We start from the raw sequence: 18724 nt of genomic DNA, 5'->3' as shown, positions 1-18724 counted from the left end.
CATACGGATAGGGATGTGAGAACTGAAAGCCTCACACAGTGCTTTGGGCGTCCATGGAAAACTGTTTCAAGTTAAATCTGCTTAAAAATCTACGTTTCTCTGTATTTTTGCGTTGTGACTTGGGGATGCTTTAATTGTTCCTGAATTAAAGAGGCTTCAAGATTTCCCCAAAAATCAGACTGAACCCACACACTGGAGCCGTAACGCTGTGTCAAATAGCCACGTGTGCAGCCGCTGAGGTTCCTTGCTACGAGGACGACATGTGCCTGAAAACACTTCCCCTGCTGGCACGCGCCAAGCCGGCGCTGCTTGTCCCCACTGCCTGCGGTGTGACGGGGACGCCCCTGGCACGGTCTCCCTGGGGCCGCGCGGTGCTGGGCACGGGTGCGCTGCCCACTGGTGCCGCAGCTCCTGGCCCGAAAACTGGTTCCTGCCTCAAGGGACCTTTTCAGCTAATGAAGACTTGGGCCCAGTATCCGAGATAATACACCGTATCTTGCATAAATTTAGAACAGAGTGCAGCCAATTTCACGAGCTGCTGCTAAATTATTCTTTCTCAAGCTGTGCCAGATAACTTCACGCACCGAAGTAGCACACGCTGGAGCTTCCAGAGCAAGGAGTTTTAGAATAGCTGGTGGAGACCTACAGAGACATCCTCTGGTCCCAGCACCGCTTCCTTCTGCGAGGACCGCGGTGTGAAATCACCTGTACGGTGAGAGGGAGGCAGCTGGGTAGCAGCCAGCATTAGGGGTGGTGTTGGCAAGTCCTGTCCCGTGCTCCCCCCTTGTGATGGTGTGGGTTCCCCGTGGCTGTGGTGGAGACGAGCTTGTTGTTAGCAGGCGAGGGGCCGTGGGTGCTGTGCACAGCAGCTGCTGGGCAGGAGTCTCGTGTGGAGGATGGCTTACTGACAGTTACCTCCTGCTTTACCTCTGCAGGGATGAGAGAGCGCGAGGACTTCAGCCTTCTGTCGCCAAGTCCGCTACGTTAAAATCTCTGGGAATTTTTGTTGCCGAACTTGATTCAGCCGGGCGCAGGTGGCCGTCTCCTCCTCTCCCCTCCCTTCTGCTTTGAAGTCCTCCGATGACTGGAGGCAACAGCCTACATAGAGCCCTGTGCCCCGTGGCTCCTTGCGCCAGCTGGGAATGGCGGATGTGTTGTTTGAAAACCAGTCCCCTAGATTTCAGTAGTAGATACCTTGATTTTATTTTTTTTTCCCCTTTGACTGTTTAGTTGTCCTGTCCGTTAGAAGTGTGCCCTGTATATAAATCAGGGCTCAGTGCTGCGTCGGTATCACGTTCCTATAAATGCTTTACCCACCACTGCACTAAACAGAGTGGGGAGAGCTACGTTAATTCATCAGCACCAAGCTAAACCTTGTCTGTGGTCTGCCTTTGCTCCCTTGCCCAAAGCTAATACAGGTGATTGTGGTCTCCTTTCCCAGCGCACTTAATCCTCCCGCCAGAAAATGGACAATTTCACATTCCTAGGCACGGCCGCCTGCAGCTCGGCAGATAAGCTGTGAGTGCAACCTGCCCGTGGGTAACCTTGGCTCACGTTGGAGCTCCCGAGCTGGCCTCCAAACGCATCCTGTGCGGCCGCGTTGAAGCAGCTGCACGCCAGCGCCTGGGTTTTAGTGCACGTGGTGTCGATAGACACACCTTTGGTCAGGGGGCTGGGGAGGAGCAGCCTGACCCTGAGCACGCATCGGTGCTCGGCCCGCCTGTGGGCGGCGAGGCTCGGGAAGAGGCAAGGGGAGCCTTCGTCAGGAGGCACTCACGGGGTTTGGGTTGGGATCGCGGCCGCAGGGCATCCTGTGAGCCAAGGGCGCTGCTGGTGGCGGCGGGGCGCCCTCGCCAAAGCGTGTTTCCAGCAGGTGGGCAAGAGCTGGCGTGCTCGGGCTGGTATGTGAAACATCTCCTGAGGGATTCGCTGTGTTGTGGAGCTGGTGGCACCGAGATGAATCGCTAACTAAGGAGCTGTAAGACGTCAAATCAGAGAGTACCAAAGAAACAACTCTCGTGGTGGGTAAGAGAAGCCATGGGAGACCTGTTCTCAGGTCAAATGTCGCTCTTCCCACCTGTTTCCTTTTAGTTTTTCTGTGGCAAATACATGACAAAATTTGCAAGTCCATCCTGGAGCTTGCTTGCACACATTGCTGTGAAGCTCACGCGGTCTGTGTGGCTTCTGCCATTCATTCTTGCCTGTTTGGTCCGTAAATGAGCGCTCTGAAATAATTTGTAGTCCACTTTGTTGGCACGACAGACTCGCATCTCCCAGGGCTCCTGATCATTGTTTATGCAGGACCTCTTCTCCTTCAGGCCCAATAAACCTGTCTTCTGACTTGCCTGGGTTTTGTTGACTGCGGAATTTCTGTCACCTAGCAGACTCCGTCCCTCTCAGGACTAAGCCGTGTTGTCCTACTACGCTTCCTTCTGGAGATTTACCGCCCTGCTGGCTTGAGTGAACGGACAAAAATAAGCTTAGAGGGTCACAGAGCTTCTTGTTACTTCAGCTGGTGTGAACATGCCCGTTGCTTTCCTTTCTCTTTCTGTCTCACAGCTTGCAAAATTTATTTTGGCCCCTCAGGGCCATTTTGCCTGGACCTGACGCAGGCTGCAGCAGTTTGGCAGAGGTGCGGGTACAGAGGAGGAAGCATTGAGGAGCGTGGTACGTACACAGCCGAACTTCATGCCGTACCTGGTTCCTCTACTCGAACGCAGAAGAGGAAGAGCCACTGGGCAAGGCAGAGTGTTCTGCTTCAGCTGAGACAGGCGCAGGCGTCTCTTTCAAAACATCAATTTTTGGATGTCGTAGGTGAAGGCAAGTGCTTCGTTGGCTGTGGTGGTTTCTCTTATCTCTTAGTAATTGTTGGGGAGGTTTTGTGGTATTCTTAACGCTGCGCTTTGCTTCACGTTTTGTAGACGAAAACGCGGAACTTACAAACACTGAATTCAGCCTCCGTGCCTTGCTGCCCGGCTCTGCTCCCTTCATCCAGAGGCTGCAGTTCCACGGTGGGATGAGGCAGAAGCGCCCGTGAGCTGCGGCTGAGGGGGGCTCTGCTTTCTGCCTTCATGGGGCTGCCTTCCCGCTCGCTGCCCCGGGCTGGGTGTAATGGGCCTGCGAATATCTGGCGGTTTAAATCGGCTCACAATTTAAATTGACCAATTATTCCAGCCAGACAGACGACAAAAAAAAAAAAGCTTTCTGTAGAACTAGTGGGCAGAGCTGGGTCACCAGGCAGTGACGTGATCGTTGGCCCTTGTGGAAGGGAGGTGGCAGAGGTGCGGCTGGGCTGGGCAGGAGATCCTGCAGCACATGGCCCCGTCCTCGTGGTGGCAGGTGCCCTCGTTTCTCCTAGGGGCACTGCGTGTACTTCGTGACCTGGAGTTGTTTCCTTTTGCCCCTCCGATTAACAGTGCTGCCAGAAGGTTTCCAAGTGACGCTCCAGTGGAGGTGGAGAGGCAGGGGTAAATCGCCTTTTAAACTATAATCTCGAGGCTCTTTGAAGTCTTTTTTCTTTTTTTCTCCCCTGCCTGTGCACCCCACAAGAGCTGGTGGAGAAACTGCTGGCTGTAGGACCAGGACTTTGTGTCGGGCTGGCGGCAGGTCCCCACCCAGCGACGTGGTGGAGGTGCAGGATGTGCGCTGCAAGAGCCACGTGGAACAGCGAGAGCCACGAACTTCAGTCGCTTGTGCAGTAAATCTTCTTGCTACCCTGAGCTTCATTACCGTCAGCAGAAGCTGATGTTTTACTTGAGCTTGGCTTTGTTTTTGTTTTGTTTTCTGTTTTGTTGTAATAACGAGAAGGGCTGCATTAAGTGGTCTTGTTCTGGAGCGTTTCCAGAGGTGAGTGGCAGGCAGCCTGCAGGCTGACACCGACAGCAGTTTTGTTTGTGTCAGGGCCACCGAAATGAGTGTTTGGGTGACAGAAACCTCAGAGCTGTGCCTCATTTCTGAGAATAGCAGGGGTGTAATAGCTGCATAAAATCTTCTCATTAGAAGAAGCAGCTGAGTTATTTTGACTTGTGAACTGCCACTAAAATGCTAATTACTTCAGTGTGAGGACGTCTGGAAGAGCCTCTTGATCAGAAATCCTTGAGGCTTCTCCTGTTTGGACACTAACACGTCCCGAGAAGTAGATTCAGAGTAGCTAATCCATAAACTGCTGACCCTGCAGCAGTGGGGGTAGGAAACTGGCTGTCTTCGTGAGAATGTGCAGATGTTTGGACCATCTTGGAGCACAGGAGGTGGTGTAGTAGATGCTGCCAAACTGAAAGAAGAATTTTGGGAGAAAGATGACTGCCCCTGATCAACAAAATGCCTATTACTTACCTAATTTTGGTGATTTTTTTGTTGTTTTATATCTCTATTTATAGCTTCCAGGTTGTTAGTTAATGTGGTCAGTGCTGCCAGTTAGCACGGACTGCCTCCTAAGGTGATGAGTGCAGATGAAAGATGGCTTTTCTGTAGTGGAGCAGGAAAATCATAAAGCTCTTCGTTATTACCGTTAGGTTACTGCGATCTCTTCATTCCTAGTGCTCCAAACCGAGTGAGCTGACACTACAACGGCTTCAGCCCTGAGCATCCACTTGACAACCCACACGATTGTCTTGGCTGTCTTACCTGCAGTCACCTCGCAGCTCAGCGGGAGCCAGAGCTAACGCCTCCCAGCTCAGCGCCCCGTCTCCCGAGCTGCGCGGCGTGAGCTGCGTTCGCAATGCCTGGAGCATCTTCATTTTCTCTGGCTGATGTCTCAATGAAGCTCTCTCGTGACCTAAAGTCAGAGTGTTACACGTGGTGTAACTCAGCAATACTTCACCTTGTTTCTCTTTCTTTTCCAGCCCCCTGAACCTCCATTGTTTGAATAAATCTTCCAAGGCTTTTATGATTTGCAAAACTCTGTCGTGCTGTGAATTTGGTTACTGAAAGCTTAAACTATTACCATTTTTATAGGAAAATGATTTCTTTCAGGGGATCCGCTTGCATTCTCATTTGGGAGTGAAGGGGAAAAAAGCATCTGGAGAAAACATTTTATACAGAGGCTTAGAGTCGTAATAACATTTAGGGGCACTGTGGTGTGTTTCAGTTAGCTCCAGCAGCTACCTCCGGAGCGGACACGTCCCCGCGGCTTGCATCATATGCTAGGGATGCACCGAGGGAAGCTGCAGCAGAAGCGTTTTGTGGTGCAACCTCCCCGTCTCTGTCTTCCTGCGTGGTCCCATCTGGTAGCTCATCCGTTTATGCTGGCACTCAGCGTGGCCAGGCGGTGCATGAGGTTGGGAAGAAAAGGGTCACTTTATTGCGAACGTGCTCACGCTGGCACCGGGCAAGCGGCAGCGAGGCCAGGACGGAGGCCAGGAGCACCTCTTGGGGCAGCGCTGCTGCCGGCTGGCAGCTTAGTGCTACCTCTCTGGCCTGGTGTCCTTCTGCCTGCAGGCGCCTGCTATTTAGATTGCGTGCTCATTTCCTTTGATGCCACCTGACTTCTGGTAGATGCTATCTGCGACTTCCTTTCCCCCAAGGAGCCTCGAGCAGAGTCTTGTCTGTCCTCTCTTTCAGGTTAGCAGCTTGCTTGAAATAGCTCTGACTGCATCCAGCCACCTGAGTTGCTGTTTTTCGGAATTGATTCCTTCCCTGAAAGGAACCTAGGGCTGCATTTGGATTTCAAAAGACAAAAAGTCTGAGAGTGTTAGAAAGTGAGTATTGAGAGTTCAGATACGGAGTTGCTGTGTCATGCAGAGGACAACTAAAAGCTGGGATTTCCTTACCTTCGTTGTCTTCTGCTAACCTCAGAGGTTTTCTTTGAACATTTTCTCTCTGGTGTCTTGACCTGACTTTTTGCAGTTGGCTGGCCTCACAGCCAGCTGGGAATGGGTTCCCTGAGCATGTCACCCCATTTCTGGTAGTAGGGAGATGCACGTTTGCCCCGGGTCCTGTGATCCTCATCAGATTTGATGTGATTTTCCACCAGCCACGTGGTTGGTAGCTGGTGGTGTGCCATTCCTGCCAAACCCGCGCTGGGGAGATGTGGGCGCTCCTCCCAGTTTCATATCCATATGAACCATCTGTAAAGGTGCACGGTCACGCTGTAGGATGCTCATAAATGTACCCGCTGTTATGACTGCGTGGATCTATCGGTTCGTAAACGGTGTAAGAAATAAGGAAGTGATGTCTTAGCGTATGTCCTCTTTAGATGACGAGCAAAAATCCAGGTTTGCCTTCAGTATGCAGAAGTGAAGAGCCATGTCCGTAACTGAGCAAGAAGCACCAGAAAGCTTCATAATAATTGCGTGGAGTCGCACAGCCCCGCACGCTTGGCAAATAAGCTCTGTAGCAATTTCATGTAATATTAAGTGGCAGCGCCCAGTTTGCAAGGTGCGGGCTTCCTGGCATTGCCTGCTTGGGATGGTTGGGCCTGGGTTTTGATGCTCTGCTGTTCAGAGCTGCCTGGGCGTAATGCATCTCTGCTTCTGGTTTCTGTGGGTGTATTTTGGAGTACAGGCTCCACCAGGCCTCTCTCCTTGGGATAGCGGCCCTTGGTTGTCCTCTGTACCGTACGGAAGAGCCTCCGGAGCTCAACCAGCTTCATGCTTGTCACCGAGCTCCCTGTCGAGCATTTCTCCAGCCGTAATATTTTGGTTTCTGTGTGAGACTTGGCTTGGATTGCAGCTGGAGGACCGGGAGCAGTCGCTGTGAGCCACAGGGGCGCGGGCCAAGCGGGGTAGGACTGCTAAGACTAATGGGGCTGTGCCGTGTTCCTGAGCGTAGCCTGTTTTCTGCAGCATAATAGGAGTTATAATTAACGTGGACATGCACAATCATAAATAACACTCCTAAAATGAAATGGAATTTTAAGGCTGCATCGGCACATTCCCCACGATGCCGTTGCCTCCCTGGAGAGGCAATACCATGACTTTCCAGCTGAAAGGAGCTGATGAAATCTATTGACTTTTCCATCTCTTAGAAGGGTCCATATGTTGTAAGAATAAAATATGAATTAAGAAAAAAATGGCAGCGGCTGCTGTTTTATGGAGGAAAGTGTACCGTTACACAAATGCTTTAGAGCAAGTCAGCTAGTGAAGGTTTCCACGCGTGAGCACGAGCTGCTTTCTGGCCCTCTGCTCACCGTGTGTCGCCTGACCTGGCGCAGATGTGATGCGGGGTGGCTTTGTGGCACCGCTTTTAAACCAGTGTTTTGCGGTTTGGTCCAAACCTGGATGCAGCCTTATTTGGGGTGTGCTTTAAAAATTTTGCAGATGCTTCAGTGAGAACGGGCACAGGACAAAGTTCGTGGTTACACAAATACTCAGGCATGCTGCTCGCGTCAGCCACCGCTTCCAGCCCCGTCCCCAAAACCACCACACTTAAAGGAAGCCCCAGCAGGATTAACAGGGCTTAGAGGTGTTTTTTTCCACCCCAAACACGCTGTCCAGGTCAAAAATAAGCGATTTACTTCAGCACTTGGGTTGCAGTTGAAAAAGACGGAGATTAAGTAACAAAATCAAGTTGCCCTTAGAAACGCACTTGTATTGGACAAAGTAATTGATGGGGTTTTTGTGGCGTTTGCACTGATCTGGTACATTGGCTGACAGCTCCCCTGATAACTCCCTCCTGACGGCTTGCAGGCTGAATGAAATGCATCAGGGTGAGGTGAGGTCTGCGGATGATTTACGTGCTGGTGAGCTGTCTCCATTTCTTTTTAATTTAGAGATGCAAAACTGAGCCTGAAAGTAATGAGCTCCGGATAATTAGGTGCTTGTCTGCAGGTGTAACTATTGCAGCTGCCTACAGCTGGTGCTCTTAATATTGCCAATTTTTATTTGAAAGCATTGTGGAGTGAATGAGATCCTGGAAACACAGTTAATTTGCAACAAAGGTTTTTTTTTTTGTTGTTGTTATCTTACCCCCAGCCTCACTCGAGCGTTCCTGTTGAGCTTGGCTGTGAGGCGCATCCCGCGTGGACCGAAGGCTGAAAGGAAGGGTGGTGCTCAGCAGCCAAGTGCTGTGTTACACGGGCGGTGTTGCCTGGGCTGCATCGTAGATTGACGAAAGGCTTGATGTAATTCATCATCATTAATGATTAGCCAGATGGGAGGTAGGATCTCAGATTCCTGCCTTGGTATTAAAAGGGTTGCAAAGGCATTGCTAGCGCAAAAAAACGCAGCGCGACGTATCGCCTGCAAGTGGTAGGGAGGTGAGTGAGAGGCACGCTGCGGCATGGGTGTGCGTGGGAAGAAAGAATTCGGGAAGAGAGATTTTGTGGAATGGGTATTTAAAAGAGCGCATAAGTTGGAGGACGCGGAGATGTGCCCGGGTATAAATAGACCGCGCGCTCTAATGGGGCCGCTGCGGTGCAGCTGCAGCACGGGTCGGCAGCAGGAAGCGCTGCCTCCGGAGCCGGGCATCGCGTGCCACCCTCGCGTGCGGTCCTTCCGTGGCCGGGGCTGCCAGCACCTGCCAGTCGGGGCAGCGCTCGGCGTTAACCCGCCGAGAAAGCAGAGGAGGAATCCGAATAGCTTGAGGAGCAGTGGCAACGCCAGGAGAAGGAAAGGGAGGTCGCGTCTCTCAGGAGGCCTTTGAAGGTTGCGTTTTCTTTTCAAGCTGTAATTTTCCGAGGAGCCTCGGGAAGCTCGTCTTCCGACGGCCGGCGCGGTTCCTGGGGATCCGCGTGCCCCTTTCCTTTTGAACCCCCTCGCTGCTGCCCTGTTCTGTTCAGTTCGGTGTAAGCCCAGATCAGGTGACATGTGGCAGGCAGAAGGGAGAGGAAGAGTTTGGGATTATTTGAAGGCGAGTACCCAGATTAATGATATGTAATTAAGTAAATAACTTAAGATGAATTTCAAGAAAAGTTCTGCTGAAAGGGAGAGTATTCGCTGAGCATATGGCATAATGTGGGGTAAGGAACGACGGCCTCGTTGCTTGCAGAGCTTTGTTCTGGACACAGCTGGGGAGATGATGCTTTGAAGAGGGACGGAGGAGCCTTATCGCTTCCCATTATCGTCAGATAGAGCGGCCAGGGAACGAGGGGAGTCCTGCAGTCAGTCATTTCAGAGGAGGCAATTGCAGCTCATAAAGGAGCCAGTGAGACTGTGCGAAGCATAAACAATATTTATGTAAGTACGTTTCTGTTACAAAAGCAAAAGACACGCTTATTTAAGGCATTTATTGCAAGTATAAAATAGTTCATAAATGAAAACTTAAAGAGATGTTGGTATTACTGTTTAATACACAAAATAACATGATGGATTAAAAAGGTAGTTTACACAAACACTTCATTGATCCACTTAAAATTTATATGTTTGACAAATGGCAATTCAGTTGTGAACATCGACTCCACATGTTGCAGGAAGGATCTTTATATTAGGCCATAAAATGTTGAAACAAGCTTAATAATGGCTTTTGCCTTAAAATCCTTCTGGCTATAAGTAATTACAGAAGGCAGCGAATCCTGCAGTATGGTTTGCATCTATTTACAAGAATAGGGCCGTGATGATGTTCCATTACAGAGCTCAGTAATTTTAGGCAGTGTCCTCACCATAAACCCTGCTGCTGCCATTTTACAAATATCTTTTAACGTGTTCTTTTATTTTTTTTAAAGCATTTAACTAGTCAGTAATATGTTCTTAATGTTGGAATTAAGGATTGGTGTAAAGATGACAAGGCTTTTTAAGGAATTCTTCACCTGCGTCTCTTAACTTCTGACCGTATTTCTGGGTGCTCATGCCAGAAAAAAAGTTATTTATGTTTTTTCCCACTAAAATAACAGTAAACACAAAATACTGAAACAGCGACCCTGCGATCCTTTGTGACCTGTGATACACTCAGTGATCTGCATTGTACTTTATTTTGACATCTAATCGCATTGCGCGAGACAAGCTGAAGCCATCTAAGAAAACCAGAATACAACCACTGCTTTAACACGAAGACTGTTCTTCTGGCGTTTCACTGATAGGCATGGTCCCCCCAGCAGGAATGTGCTAACAAAAAACTCCCAGGCAGACGAACAAAGCCCACATCCACCCCAGAACAAGATCTGTGCAAGGCAGGGGCTGTTGCATGCCCGGCAGCGTGCGTTTCTCAGGGCTGGAAGTGGCACGGGATGCAAGCAGCGGAAGGGTTACGAGAGGCTGAGCACTCATCGGGTTCTTCCTAAGCCTTTAAACATTTCCCAGGGTAGCTGAACTGTGGCTGGCTTTGATTTTTGTGATATTAATTGTCTGACGTTTCTTATTAGTAAGGCTGCATGGCTATGATGTGTATAAGGTGCTAGATTTCTGTAGGACAGTCGGAGGAGTGAGGAAGGCAGGGACAGCAGGGGAAAACCAGCGTGAGCTCGGGGACTTAAGGGCTTGATCCTGCATATACACAGGGGATTGAGTTGTGGTTGCACGGGCAGCAGTGATCCTGGCTTTTCCAAAGTTTAGAATCATTTGTGTTGCAACTTGACTTTTCCTTGGATGAAGTTTGTTCGATAGTTATAAGTGTTTCGTCGCAGAGAGGGCGGGTGGCACTGTTTTGATCAGCATTTTTTGCTCTGTGCTTAACATGTGACACGTCACTTGGTAGGGCTTGTTTTCAAAGGCTGTAGTGGCTCTTACTGGGTTTCCTTTCCTTGGCTTCCGAAAGGCAGCCTGTCAGGAGAGGAATTTATTTTGAAGGGAAAATTGATTCATGAAGTACACGCGAAACAAACGTGTTTGTGGTGGTGCCTGTTGCTGCGTTTGGGTGTAGCAAGCGGTTACTTTGGAGCAGAAAGTGGAGAGAAATGATTTGCAGAATTTCTTAACTGCGGAGCTTGTGCTGTGCTTTAATTCTCCTTCCGACAGGGAGCATCGAAGGGTTCGCAGCTCTGCAATCCCAGAACATTGCAGGGCCGCGGGATTTCTGTACGCAGCGAGCGGTAGGTGAATTTCTCTCTTTAGCTTACGCTCGCTTCCTCAGGACGCCAGCCCGCTTTGATTTTGCGCTGTGGGAGCTCGCTGAGCAGAGCGTGAGGCTGGCTCCTGCTCGTCTCCGGAGCGTGCGGTGCCGGCGCAGAGGGACCCCTGCAGCGGGGCCGTGCCGGCGGGAGGCAGCGCGCCTGGCAGAGGCAGCCCCGAGCCCAGCTCGCAGCAGGTAAGGGGGAGCGCGCCCCCCAAAAGGCCTCTCACCCTGTGCCGGGGGGAGGCAGGGAGCCAAGGAGGGGGTGCCGAGGATGTGCCAGCCAGCTGCTGCTTTCCCTTTTCACCTTTTAAGTTAGGCACGCGGTTTCTGAACCCGCGGAACTGGGTGCCTCTGCCGCTGGCACGTTCCCCTCCAGCCTTTTAACTGAACCTTAAATAGAGAAGGGGCGACGGGAGAGAGCTGCGCCCCTTTACCAGCTCCGTGCTGTCCGAATATCTCCCTGGGTGAAGGATTTTTTTTTTTTTACAAATTCCTTGTACCAAAATGCTGAAAGAAGTGCTGAAGGCTTGAATTTGATGTGGTTTCTTGCCCTTCCGTAATCTCGCTCGAAAGCTTTATCTTGGCTTTTTCAATCGCTTAACGCACAGTTCTGGTGCAGGCGGGAACAGGCATCGGGGTTGTGTAACCCCGGGGGTAGCGGGTGGAAGACTTGCCCCGTTTCTGCGCGAGGATAAAAGTCATTAGTTCTGGAATGTTTTTGTGTACGTGTTTGCATACGTGCCCTTGGGTCCTTGCAGATATTTTTATTCGTGTGAGAAGATGTGTGCTTCTAACAGTAAGCTGGAAGCGAGGGAAGAGGCCGTCAGTGAATGCTAAGGATAAAATGGCTCTTAGCTGCTGAAAATGAGGTTAGGTGAGAAGCGCTGTTTGAGGGAAAATGAATCTATTTTGGAGAAGAATGGTGTTGTTTCCCCCCCCCCCCCCCCCCCTTTTGGTCTTGGGAAGACCAGCAGAGCAGAGAAACTCGTGAACGCCTGTTCTGTGCCTTGTTACCTGTTTTCAGGCTGTTCATTGCCTGAGTGTAGAAGTGCACAAGATCTTGCAGTGTTTCGGTTTTCTGGCGTTATTAGAGCGAGAAGACAAGTGTTATACAAGGGGGAGATTTCTGCAAGAAATTCCTGCTGACTCTTGTTGAAGTGCTGTGCATTTGTCGGTGTCTCTGAATGCTCCAGCTGACAGGCGCTTCTGCTGTGGGTTTTTAATCGCCTTACAGAGGAGCCGCACGTTCTCACTGTCCTCAGCGTGTGGTTCTGGCTGCCTAATTAAAAGATACCATCCTCCTTTTACGGAGACTTTTGGTTTCGAGAAAAATTCCGCTTCGTTTCCAAATGGCATTACAATCTTTTGCCTGCCTTCTCCCACTGGGTCTTTAATAGCTCCTGAAATTCCCCAGCTTGTAATCACTGCTGCAGCCAGATGGGGACTGGGTGGAACTCCCACTGCATCTGCGCCTGCCTTCGTTAATCTGCCAGAAGTATCTGACTTGCGTGGATTTTCATGTATGTATGTATTTCATGAGGTAGCGAGCCCTATCCAGCAACGAAGAGGTTGCAGAGTCGGAGCTAACTGCTGCCTGGCGCCCTTCTGACTCCCCTGGTTTCTGGCGCGATGCTGACGGAGGAGGGAGAGCTGTCGAGGGTCGCTCATCCCAGCGAAAGCACGAGAAGCAGAGGCTGTAGTTCTGCTGCACTAACCTGCCCGTTGCAGATGTGGCTGAAGAGGTTCCCCCTGCTCATCCGCCTGCTTTTCAGCACTCCTGCTCGCCTGCTTCGTCGCCAGCCTCGTCTTTGCTCCGTGCAGTAACGGAAGGATCCGTGAGGACGGCGTGAGGTTGGGTTTAGCTTTGCTGTTCCGCCACCCCCGTCCCACCCTCCTGGTGTGAAGCAGATCGTTTCGGAGATGCGGCGTAGAGCACGGCTGCACAAATAGCTGAATCGGAGCAGCTGAAGAGGGTGACGTGGGTGGCAAGGATCTGGGGGGGAAGAGGAGGAGGGAACGCGCAGGATCCTCCTGAATTGGATCTGACCGTGCCAGAATAGTAACATGAAAGAGCTGCCTGAATTATTCAACATATCCCTGTTTTATTTGTGCCGTGGTTATTTAAGCTCTGCAGTAGGCAGCCAGGCTGGGTGATACCTTAACGCCTCGACTTGACCGCGGTTGATGGGGGCAGCAGGGGGACAGCGTCCACGTGGGTCGCGCTGCGTAGCAGGTTGGGGGGCTCTCGGCTGTGGCGAAGGGGGCCGAGTTTTCCAGGTAGTGAAAGAAGATGGGTGTCTCCAGAGTGTGATTCCCTGCCTCCGAAGCTGCACGTAGGCGTGGATGTGACTGCTGCTGGATGAGGCTTCACTTCCCACCTGCCTGCTGCGACCCATTCACATCCCGTGGCGGAGGCTCCCATGCTGTCCTTCTTCACCCACTTCTCTGGGAAGAAAAAAAAAAAACACAACCAAAACCCAGCCCCATTAGCACAAATCTGCTCATGATCGGTGCCGCTACTCTGGCTCCTCTGGCTTGTTTCTCCTGAAAAGGCTCCAGGACAGTAACTGTTAGTGTGTGCCCCAGGGTGCAGCCCCGTAAGGGGAGGGAAGGTGACCACGGCTGCCCAGGGGCCAAAGCGTGGTTCTGGAGGCTTGGAGGGAAGCTGCAACCTTTTGGTCTGGCCCAGCTGTTGGCAGAGTGTGTGTCTGTAGGTGCCAGAAGTTAGGTGCTGCAAATAATCGCTTTCTCCATCCGTGGTGTCTCATTAAGGCTTAGTGGAACTTAAGGCAGTTTTGTCTCTGTCGGTCTTGTGTCCAGGTCGAGTCCTTTACCAACAGGACTTAGAGGTCTTTTTTCAATCTGTTGAGAATCAGCACCTTCCAGAAGTGATCTTAAATGGCTCCCCAAACTATGAAAATTCATCTAACTTGCTCACTCCACAGGGCAGCTCTCTTCCTGGGCGCAAAAAGCGAGGTTACTCTGCTCAAAGAAGATTATTTTCCCCTGGCTTATATAAGTTCTAAAATAAGAAAATAAATCCCAGCCTTCTTGAGGATGAAACAGGTTTTCCAAACTCGGGAACGATCCCTTTTGAAGTAGACATTGCTCAGTTAGTTGTCAGAACTGCCTCCAGATGGGAAATCTCAGCTGTGACACAAGGGCAGCGGTTTAAGGCCGTGCCGCTGCCTTTATCAGAAGGTGGCTCGCAGTTACGCTGGGTATGGCGACAGCTGGTGCGCGGAGAAGTTGTGGGTTTTTGTTCTGCACCCCGCAGTGGGACACGTGGACCTTTCAGCATGAGCCCCGTGGCTCTTCCTCCTTGTCCAGTGTCAATCTAGAAAGAAGCTCAGCCTGGCAGACAGGACACTTCTATAGATAACAAACAGTATTTGTATTTTTAATTGCTACTTTAATAGCTTTTCCTAGGCATAGCGTGGTGCAAGCTAGTATCTTTTTCTAACAGTGGCTCTCCCCAGTGCCCTCCCTTCGTGCTTTCACATCGCCCGTTGGGCGTCCCGGCCCTGGGGAGAGCCTGGCTGGGGCTGCTCAGGCTCACGCAGGGGCCAGCAAGTTCCTGGGTCACAGACTGGGGCTCCGATTGTAGATGTTCCTTTGTTGCTTCGGCTTGGCGTGTCTTGCGGTGGGTTTCTAGCCTTCCGCTCCCAAAGTTTTCCTTGAATCAGCGATGAGTGTAAGGTCTTTGGGGCGCAGGCCAGAAGTGGCGCATCGTCTCCATTTAAGCCTGCGACAAACCCTTCCGTCTTTTCACCGGAGTCAGGATTTTGCATGTAATTTTGTTAATGTTCATGAAGCACTGTGTAGTTCTCCGTGTAAATAGTAACTCAAAGTATTATTCATCCTCCGCTCGAGAAGCTTAAATTCTAAGCAGCGCCTGCTCGTTCGGTCCTGTGATGCGAGAGCAGCTCCCACGGAAATCGGTGGGAGCCGTTTGTGTCTGCAGGGGCGGATAATCGGATCCGACGTGTCCGGGCCCAGAGGCAGCGAAGAGCCGCGGCGCTCTGCAGTGACGGCAGCTGCGAAGCCGCGTTCCCCCAGCTGCGGCCAGCGGTCGCGTCTCGGCAGAAGGGAGCAGCACGCGTTGCCCACGTGAGTGCCCCCAAGCCCTGCCCGTTCAAGGGCAGGTTTCACTCCCGCGTTGGTAACCTTCCTTCTGGAGAGGCCAGCGGAGAAACGTGAGCAGCCTCCTCGCTGCTCTTGCCCTCCCGTACCTCAAATGTCCAGGAGATGCAGGGAGGAAGAATTACGGTTTTCTCTCGGGATGGCTGTGGTTCATGGTTTTCACAAAGTCAGAGCATCTGGGATGTAAAGCCAGGAGACAGACGCTGAATATACTTGATAAAACCTCTTTATTTCATCAAATGATACCATTTATGCGTGAGTTGGCAAGTCTGCAAATTGAAGAGAAGCCTCAGACACTGCAAATAAATTCTTGCACTCATTAAAAAAAAAAAGAGATGTAGGCTGAGCACTGCCTTGGGAACCAGCGGTGCCAGATTCTTCTCTCTTGTTCTCTCAATCTGGTGCTGGCCGTGGGCGTGCTGTTTTACATCTGCCAGGCTTTAACGGGGACATTATTTAACGTGCGAAGGGGCTGTGGAGGTCAGAAGGCTGCCTTTTCTGTGCGTAATCCTATAACGCAGGCTTTTCATCTCACCTGTCATTGGAACGTTAAACTGCCACGTAACAAAATTAGGACGTCTTTAAAACAAAACTTTTCAGCCTGCTTGGTGAGGGCTGGCCTTTATCGAGCTGCGTTCAGCAGTGAAATAGCGAGTCGTGGTAGCTGTTCCTGCGCTGCCTGAGCTCTGGTCTAAGAAGAGGAGACTTGGCTGGGGAGTGCTGCAAATGGCCGACAACTGCAGAGCAGGTCACATCCGAACGGTCCAGCCTTCAGCCTTAACATTTCGTGTGTTTTAAGGAGGCAAGCAGGTGGGATTTCGATGCCTCGCTCACCATCGAGCCTCGTCAGCACTGGCGGTGTCGCTGCTGCGGTGTTGGTCCCTGCAGAGGTTTGGGCAGCAGTGTTTGTGCGGAGCTCAAGCTTGTAGCACGCGGGGAGGACTCTTGCAAGACAACCTGGAAGGTTAGCTTGAAAATCTAACTAATTTGCATTTTTTCTCATTTTATCTAAACTCAGCAATGGTGGTGTTTTTGTTTTTTTTCTTCCCTCTTTGAGAAAGAAAGAAATGGGAAACCTAAGGGCTGTAACGCTTGAGCATCCGCCGTTATATTGACATGTGATTTCTGGCTTGTGTGCAAGAAGTTTATTCAATCAGGCTGTTGGCATTTTCCAGGAGGCTTGATGTATAAAATGTAAACAGGAAAAAAAGTGAAATCTGATATGGCTTTTACTGGAACACTTGTTGGAGAGTTGAGCGTGGCTTTCTTGTGACAGTGAGTGACTGGTATTGAGTAGACGTCTGCTGGACCTAAGGCATCAAGGTGTTAGCTAGGTTAGGAGGCTTTTTTTTATATACTTGCATCCCCTTATTTGCTTTATTCCACAATTGAAGTGGATTCTAGCTTTTTTGTTGGTTAAATAGTTGTTTTCCCTTATTTTCTTCCTGGATTCCCGCAATACCTTTCCAATTTGAGAAAACAACGGCAATTTGCCTTTACATAACATCAAAACTCAAAATCTACTTGCAAACCCCTTTTAGAAGCAGTTTTGGTGGGTGGATGAGGAAGGGAGTTGCTGGTTGAAGAGAGGCAAACAAGGAAACAATTATAACACAATTCCAGCACGGTTAGCAAAACAGGCTGTGCCTTTGTCAGAAAATGCCGTGCTGGTCAGCAGGGTTTGTCTCGCTGAATGTGGAGGGTTTGCGGGTTTGGGTTTTTTTCCCTTACTCTTTCAAAAAAGAAAGAAAAAAAAAAAACACACAACAAAAACCAAGCCAAAAAAACAAACCCCAACCAACTGGAGGTGGGGGATTCTCTTGACAGGACCAAGGCTTTGTAGATTGTTCGACAATTCGTTTGCTTGCGGGCGGCTCTCGCTCAGGTTGTCGGTGACATCAGTCCTGTGGACGCCCGTCCTCTCCGGGCAGGGCTGAGGGCTTGTGGCTGCCTGGCTGCGTGTGAGTGCTGGGGGGGTTTGGGTGTCTGCCCGGCCGCCGTGACCAACGGCGGGTTCCCAGTGTGTGTCTCCCGAAACGCGCCCCCTCCTTTGCTGTTGCTTTCCTTAACCTGCTGTGTTGCAGAATCCCCCGAGGTCCTGTTCAGCAGCCCCTCGAGGATCGGATCTTCACTCCGACCGTCTCCGCTGTGTACAGCACTGTGAGTATCTGCGCGGGGCCCTGTCCGCCTCCTGACGCTTTGGTAGGCAGCGTGCTTTCCGAACACAAGGGAATTATATGTATTTAAAAAAAAAAAAGTCCACGTTTTTTCACCTCCTAAAATAAATGACGGTGGACAAGGACCATTTTTCGTGCATGTCAGTAGGAAGGCAAAATGTCTTTAGGATTTTGGGGTCCATTCCTCTTCTGTTAAGTGTCTAGTTGTATTTAGCAGATAGAAGCCTCTTGGCTCCATCTTCTCTGCCTTCTGCTTCTTGAAGACTGTCCTGTTGGAGTGTGGTAGCGGCTGCGCGTTTCTACGAGTATCTTATCAGAAAAACAATCAAGAAGAGATTTGTTTTTCACATTAAATGTTCCATTTAAAGTTACACAGAGTAAGGAATGTTTTGAGAGTAGACTGAATATCTGGGATAGGTGCTTTTGGCTCACTGTCCTACGTGTTTGTTTATAAAGCTTGATTATCGAGGAAATTTAGCTTAGAAATGTAGTGATGTTTATTTGTGAGCATATGATACCATTTTCCTTTTATTCATTTCTTTTTTTTTTTCAAATGGTAATAGCTGGAAGCCCGGTGTTATTTATAAGCTTTGCTAAATCAGCACAGCCATGGGAAAGCAGTGTTTTGCTTTTCTGGTGGGATACTGCAAATATTTTTAATGCCAAAAACCACTTTTAAGCTGCTCTTTTAATTATTTGGAAAACAGGAAGAAAAGCTGTAGATGCGAGAAACTCACTGTGTTTCGTGCGGTTAACATAAGCTGCTTACAGGAAAACAGAAGCTGCCGCACAAGGCTTTCTCCTTCCCCTCGTTCTCCTCAGTGACCAGCGAGGGGTTCTCGGCTCCGGGTCCTCCGCGAGGACCTTTGGCCCTGTCCTCTTCGGGCTGCGGGGACGAGCTCGGTGCCGGCCTCTGCCACCCGTCTGCCCGGGGCCAGGCCGAGCCCCGCAGGGCCTGGGGGCAGACCCCCGCAGGTGAGCAGGAGAGGCCGGGTGCGGCTCGGAGGAGGGTTCCCAGCTCCGAGGCCCGTGCCCTCTCCAGCAGGCTCGAGCTGCCGACTGCTTTTTGGCCTTCGCTAGCGCCTCGCGGGCGCTCTGTGCTCGATACCGGAACCAAACCCGCGTGCCTGTGCGTGTGCGTAACGCGTGTGAACCGGCCGAAAGCGCAGGCCATAAACGTGCAAACGCCGGTAATAAATCGCTCCGTATTATCCTTTATATGCCCCGCACAACGCTTAAAAACCACTTTAAAAATATCTGAATCCTATTTTGGGGAAAAAAGATTTATTTTTTCAGTTCTTTCCTCTGTGAAGATATAATTCAGTTGCCTGTGGGAAAATATGACTGTAAAAATTTAAATTGATGTAAAATATAAAAGTAACTGTGAAGAATGACCTAAAATAGCTTTTCGGCGTGGAAAAATATCACTCCTTATATGTTACAAGAATAGAAGCCACGGCTGGGAATATCTTGGTTTATGC

At 50.5% G+C, this 18724-nt stretch overlaps 1 protein-coding gene across 19 annotated transcripts in view; it reads left to right on the top strand.

Annotated features, from left to right (window-relative positions):
- The window catches only part of EIF4G3 (eukaryotic translation initiation factor 4 gamma 3), a 153094-nt gene that overhangs the window by 27562 nt on the left and 106808 nt on the right, over positions 1-18724 (top strand). For all 19 annotated transcript variants that reach the window (XM_083803109.1, XM_083803103.1, XM_083803105.1 and 16 more), the window contains exon 2: positions 17151-17226. The gene's annotated coding sequence lies outside the window, so the exon portion shown is untranslated. The remainder of the gene's footprint in view (positions 1-17150; positions 17227-18724) is intronic.

The sequence above is a fragment of the Anser anser genome (assembly GCF_964211835.1).
Source record: "Anser anser genome assembly, chromosome: 17".
NCBI lineage: Eukaryota > Metazoa > Chordata > Aves > Anseriformes > Anatidae > Anser > Anser anser.
Note: the sequence above shows the minus strand (reverse complement) of the source record. Positions and strands in the feature narration are given on the sequence as shown.